Raw genomic sequence first — 6496 nt, forward strand, 5'->3', positions numbered from 1 at the left:
CAATGTGATGCCCTGAGGGCTGAGGGTTAGCTGACGTGGGCAGCCTGACCCTGCCGGCAAGCCCTCCCCAGGTGTGCCTGGGTTGAGGGCAATAGAAACAGCGCTCCAGGCAGCAATAGCCCCTGCAGCTGGGCCTGACTCCATATCCTCTGCCCCGTCAGCAGTCTCGGGGCTGTGCTGGTGGGAGGGTGTGAGGGTCCACGGCTTTGTTGGTGGCCCGGTGTGAGTGGGGCTCTGCTGGACTTTCTGCAGGAGTGGCCAGGCTGCCACCTGTAAAGAAGAGGATGTGTCACCCATAACTTCCGCTGGAATTTCTCTCCGGGCTGAGGTGAGGAAGGAAAAAAAGGAGTGGGGGCCGGGACAGGAGGGGTATCTCAGGCAGGGAAATGGAAAGCTTCCAGAAGAGCGCCCAGGGCCAGGACCATCCTGGCTGGCCTGCAGGCACCAAGTGGGCCTGTGTACTGTCGCCGGTGTGGCTCCACGGCCCTTCCTCTAGGCTTTCAAGCCCTTGTACATATTCAGGTGTTTTACCTGGGAAGGGTGGGAACAGTTCAGCAGCAGCTGGCCCGGGGCTCAGCTCACGTTTACTCACAGACGCCTCGGTACGGTTCCCCAGCTTTGCAAGGAGGACGCTCCTCGCATGGTGGGGGGGGGGGGCTGCTGGATGTATAGGAGATGATTCCCAACCTCCGACCAATTTCAGAATTGTTTCCCGCTGGAGCTAGTGCCTTGATAGGGTTTTCCTCTGTATAACTGTTGGGTTCAGGGATTTTCTTTTCCTTTTTGGGTTCAAGTTAGATTTTATTCCTCTTTTATGCATTTATAGATATAAGCATGGAAATAATTCATTCCTATAAATACATCTGTGTGAATGGAAGAACTTTTTTCTGTTTTATTTTTAAATTTTATATTGAAAAAAAATTGAAATTTAATTTTATTTATTTTTTTTATAAAGCAGGTTATTATTAGTTATCTATTTTATGCATATACATGAATACAGGTCAATCCCAATCTCCCAACTCATCCCACCACCACCACCACCCCCCATTGCTTCCCCCACTTGGTGTCCATACGTTTGTTCTCTACCTCTGTGTCTCTATTTCTGCTCTGCAAACCAGTTCATCTGTACCATTTGTCTAGGTTCCACATGTAGGCATTAATATACAATATTTGTTTTCCTCTTTCTGAATTACTTCACTCTGTATGACAGTCTCTAGATCCATCGACTTCTCTACAAATGACCCAGTTCAATTCCTTTTTATGGCTGAGTAATATTCCATTTTATATATGTACCACATCTTTATCCATTCGTCTGTCTGTGGGCATTTAGGTTGCTTCCATTACCTGGCTATTGTAAATAGGGCTGCAATGAGCATTGTGGTGAATGTGTCTTTTGGATTTATGGTTTTCTCTGGGTATATGCCCAGAAGTGGGATTGCTGGATCCTATGGTAATTCTCCTTTTAGTATTTTAAAGGAACCTCCATACTGTTCTCCCCAGTGACTGTATCAATTTACATTCCCACCAGTAGTGGAAGAGGGTTCCTTTTGTCCACACCCTCCCCAGAATTTGTGGTTTGTAGATTTTCTGATGATGCCGATTCTAAGAGGTGTGAGGTCATACCTCATTGTAGTTTTGATTTGCATTTCTCTAATAATTAGTGATGTTGAGCAGCTTTCCATGTGCGTCTTGGCCATCTCTGTGTCTTCTTTGAAGAAATGCCTATTTAGACCTTCTGCCCATTTTTGTATTGGGTTGTTTGTTTTATTAATATTAAGCTGCATGTGCTGTTTATATATATTGGAGCTTAAACCTTTGTCCATTGATTCGTTTGCGAACGTTTTCGCCCATTCTGAGGGTTGCCTTTTTCCATTCCCGTTTTTTTAACAAAGAAAGCAAGAAAGCAAAAGAAGCAGAACACTAATGTGCGTCAAATATGCCTCATGGAACTGTCGTTTGGAAATATGGACGTCTTTTGAATTTTTTGGTCGATATATGACCCCAGGATTTGTTTTCAGGGCAGGTGTCATTTACAGGCCTGCAATGATTGTGAATATCAACTGACCATTAGCGCTGGGATTAAAGCTGCTATTGTGTGAAACGGCCACAAGGTGGCAGCAGTTCTCCCTTACCAAATCTGGTTACTAGGGCAGCAGAGCCTCAGTGGAAGTCGCGTTCTGGATTGGAATTTAGAATGGAATGTGCCAGGAGAAAGCCCCTCAAGTTTGCCTCACTACTTCTTGTTCGTGTTTTTAATTTATTTATTTTTATTTTTTATTACAGCAAGTTTGGTTACAACGTTCGGCTTGTTGTACGTGTGCAAGATGTGTTTCTTTTACACACACACACACACACACACATATATATATATATATATATATATATATATATATATATATGTCTCTTCTTCCTGGGATCCTTTTCCCATGTACGTTATGACAGAATGTTGAGTAGTCTTCTCTTGGTATTCCATAGGTCTTTGGTGATGATATATTTTACCTGTGTTTGTATATGTCTGTTAACCCCAATATCGTAATGTATCGAATCTTCACAGCTTTCCATTGGTGAACCATAAGTTTGTTTAATGAATCTGTGATTGCCCTTCTCCGCGGAAATATCTGCCCTGGTATCAATTTTTAGGTAACACCTATAAGTGATATCATACGATATGTGTCTTTCACTTTCTGACTTACTACAAGTCACGTGATTACCTCTAGACACATCTACGGTGCTGCACATGGCATTGCGTCCCTTTTTTCCTTGGCTAATATTCTGTCTTTGAGAGGTCCATTTTCTGCAATGTGATGCCCTGAGGGCTGAGGGTTAGCTGACGTGGGCAGCCTGACCCTGCCGGCAAGCCCTCCCCAGGTGTGCCTGGGTTGAGGGCAATAGAAACAGCGCTCCAGGCAGCAATAGGCCCTGCAGCTGGGCCTGACTCCATATCCTCTGCCCCGTCAGCAGTCTCGGGGCTGTGCTGGTGGGAGGGTGTGAGGATCCACGGCTTTGTTGGTGGCCCGGTGTGAGTGGGGCTCTGCTGGACTTTCTGCAGGAGTGGCCAGGCTGCCACCTGTAAAGAAGAGGATGTGTCACCCATAACTTCCGCTGGAATTTCTCTCCGGGCGGAGGTGAGGAAGGAAAAAAAGGAGTGGGGGCCGGGACAGGAGGGGTATCTCAGGCAGGGAAATGGAAAGCTTCCAGAAGAGCGCCCGGGGCCAGGACCATCCTGGCGGGCCTGCAGGCACCAAGTGGGCCTGTGTACTGTCACTGGTGTGGCTCCACGGCCCTTCCTCTAGGCTTTCAAGCCCTTGTACATATTCAGGTGTTTTACCTGGGAAGGGTGGGAACAGTTCAGCAGCAGCTGGCCCGGGGCTCAGCGCACGTTTACTCACAGACGCCTCGGTACGGTTCCCCAGCTTTGCAAGGAGGACGCTCCTCGCATGGTGGGGGGGGGGGGCTGCTGGATGTATGGGAGATGATTCCCCACCTCTGACCAATTTCAGAATTGTTTCCCGCTGGAGCTAGTGCCTTGATAGGGTTTTCCTCTGTATAACTGTTGGGTTCAGGGATTTTCTTTTCCTTTTTGGGTTCAAGTTAGATTTTATTCCTCTTTTATGCATTTATAGATATAAGCATGGAAATAATTCATTCCTATAAATACATCTGTGTGAATGGAAGAACTTTTTTCTGTTTTATTTTTAAATTTTATATTGAAAAAAAATTGAAATTTAATTTTATTTATTTTTTTATACAGCAGGTTATTATTAGTTATCTATTTTATGCATATACATGAATACAGGTCGATCCCAATCTCCCAACTCATCCCAACACCACCACCACCCCCATTGCTTCCCCCACTTGGTGTCCATATGTTTGTTCTCTACCTCTGTGTCTCTATTTCTGCCCTGCAAACCAGTTCATCTGTACCATTTGTCTAGGTTCCACATGTAGGCATTAATATACAATATTTGTTTTCCTCTTTCTGAATTACTTCACTCTGTATGACAGTCTCTACATCCATCGACTTCTCTACAAATGACCCAGTTCCATTCCTTTTTATGGCTGAGTAATATTCCATTTTATATATGTACCACATCTTTATCCATTCGTCTGTCTGTGGGCATTTAGTTTGCTTCCATTACCTGGCTATTGTAAATAGGGCTGCAATGAGCATTGTGGTGAATGTGTCTTTTGGATTTATGGTTTTCTCTGGGTATATGCCCAGAAGTGGGATTGCTGGATCCTATGGTAATTCTCTTTTTAGTATTTTAAAGGAACCTCCATACTGTTCTCCCCAGTGACTGTATCAATTTACATTCCCACCAGTAGTGGAAGAGGGTTCCTTTTGTCCACACCCTCCCCAGAATTTGTGGTTTGTAGATTTTCTGATGATGCCGATTCTAAGAGGTGTGAGGTCATACCTCATTGTCGTTTTGATTTGCATTTCTCTAATAATTAGTGATGTTGAGCAGCTTTCCATGTGCGTCTTGGCCATCTCTGTGTCTTCTTTGAAGAAATGCCTATTTAGACCTTCTGCCCATTTTTGTATTGGGTTGTTTGTTTTATTAATATTAAGCTGCATGTGCTGTTTATATATATTGGAGCTTAAACCTTTGTCCATTGATTCGTTTGCGAACGTTTTCGCCCATTCTGAGGGTTGCCTTTTTCCATTCCCGTTTTTTTAACAAAGAAAGCAAGAAAGCAAAAGAAGCAGAACACTAATGTGCGTCAAATATGCCTCTTGGAACTGTCGTTTGGAAATATGGACGTCTTTTGAATTTTTTGGTCGATATATGACCCCAGGATTTGTTTTCAGGGCAGGTGTCATTTACAGGCCTGCAATGATTGTGAATATCAACTGACCATTAGCGCTGGGATTAAAGCTGCTATTGTGTGAAACGGCCACAAGGTGGCAGCAGTTCTCCTTTACCAAATCTGGTTACTAGGGCAGCAGAGCCTCAGTGGAAGTCGCGTTCTGGATTGGAATTTAGAATGGAATGTGCCAGGAGAGAGCCCCTCAGGTTTGCCTCACTACTTCTTGTTCGTGTTTTTAATTTATTTATTTTTATTTTTTATTACAGCAAGTTTGGTTACAACGTTCGGCTTGTTGTACGTGTGCAAGATGTGTTTCTTTTATACACACACACACACACACACACACACACACACACACACACACACACACATATATATATATATATATATATATATATATATATATATATATATGTCTCTTCTTCCTGGGATCCTTTTCCCATGTACGTTATGACAGAATGTTGAGTAGTCTTCTCTTGGTATTCCATAGGTCTTTGGTGATGATATATTTCACCTGTGTTTGTATATGTCTGTTAACCCCAATATCGTAATGTATCGAATCCTCACAGCTTTCCATTGGTGAACCATAAGTTTGTTTAATGAATCTGTGATTGCCCTTCTCCGCGGAAATATCTGCCCTGGTATCAATTTTTAGGTAACACCTATAAGTGATATCATACGATATGTGTCTTTCACTTTCTGACTTACTACAAGTCACGTGATTACCTCTAGACACATCTACGGTGCTGCACATGGCATTGCGTCCCTTTTTTCCTTGGCTAATATTCTGTCTTTGAGAGGTCCATTTTCTGCAATGTGATGCCCTGAGGGCTGAGGGTTAGCTGACGTGGGCAGCCTGACCCTGCCGGCAAGCCCTCCCCTGGTGTGCCTGGGTTGAGGGCAATAGAAACAGCGCTCCAGGCAGCAATAGGCCCTGCAGCTGGGCCTGACTCCATATCCTCTGCCCCGTCAGCAGTCTCGGGGCTGTGCTGGTGGGAGGGTGTGAGGATCCACGGCTTTGTTGGTGGCCCGGTGTGAGTGGGGCTCTGCTGGACTTTCTGCAGGAGTGGCCAGGCTGCCACCTGTAAAGAAGAGGATGTGTCACCCATAACTTCCGCTGGAATTTCTCTCCGGGCGGAGGTGAGGAAGGAAAAAAAGGAGTGGGGGCCGGGACAGGAGGGGTATCTCAGGCAGGGAAATGGAAAGCTTCCAGAAGAGCGCCCGGGGCCAGGACCATCCTGGCGGGCCTGCAGGCACCAAGTGGGCCTGTGTACTGTCACTGGTGTGGCTCCACGGCCCTTCCTCTAGGCTTTCAAGCCCTTGTACATATTCAGGTGTTTTACCTGGGAAGGGTGGGAACAGTTCAGCAGCAGCTGGCCCGGGGCTCAGCTCACGTTTACTCACAGACGCCTCGGTACGGTTCCCCAGCTTTGCAAGGAGGACGCTCCTCGCATGGTGGGGGGGGGCTGCTGGATGTATGGGAGATGATTCCCCACCTCTGACCAATTTCAGAATTGTTTCCCGCTGGAGCTAGTGCCTTGATAGGGTTTTCCTCTGTATAACTGTTGGGTTCAGGGATTTTCTTTTCCTTTTTGGGTTCAAGTTAGATTTTATTCCTCTTTTATGCATTTATAGATATAAGCATGGAAATAATTCATTCCTATAAATACATCTGTGTGAATGG

Source organism: Mesoplodon mirus, assembly GCF_964341445.2.
Source record: "Mesoplodon mirus genome assembly, chromosome: 10".
Taxonomy (NCBI): Eukaryota; Metazoa; Chordata; class Mammalia; order Artiodactyla; family Ziphiidae; genus Mesoplodon; species Mesoplodon mirus.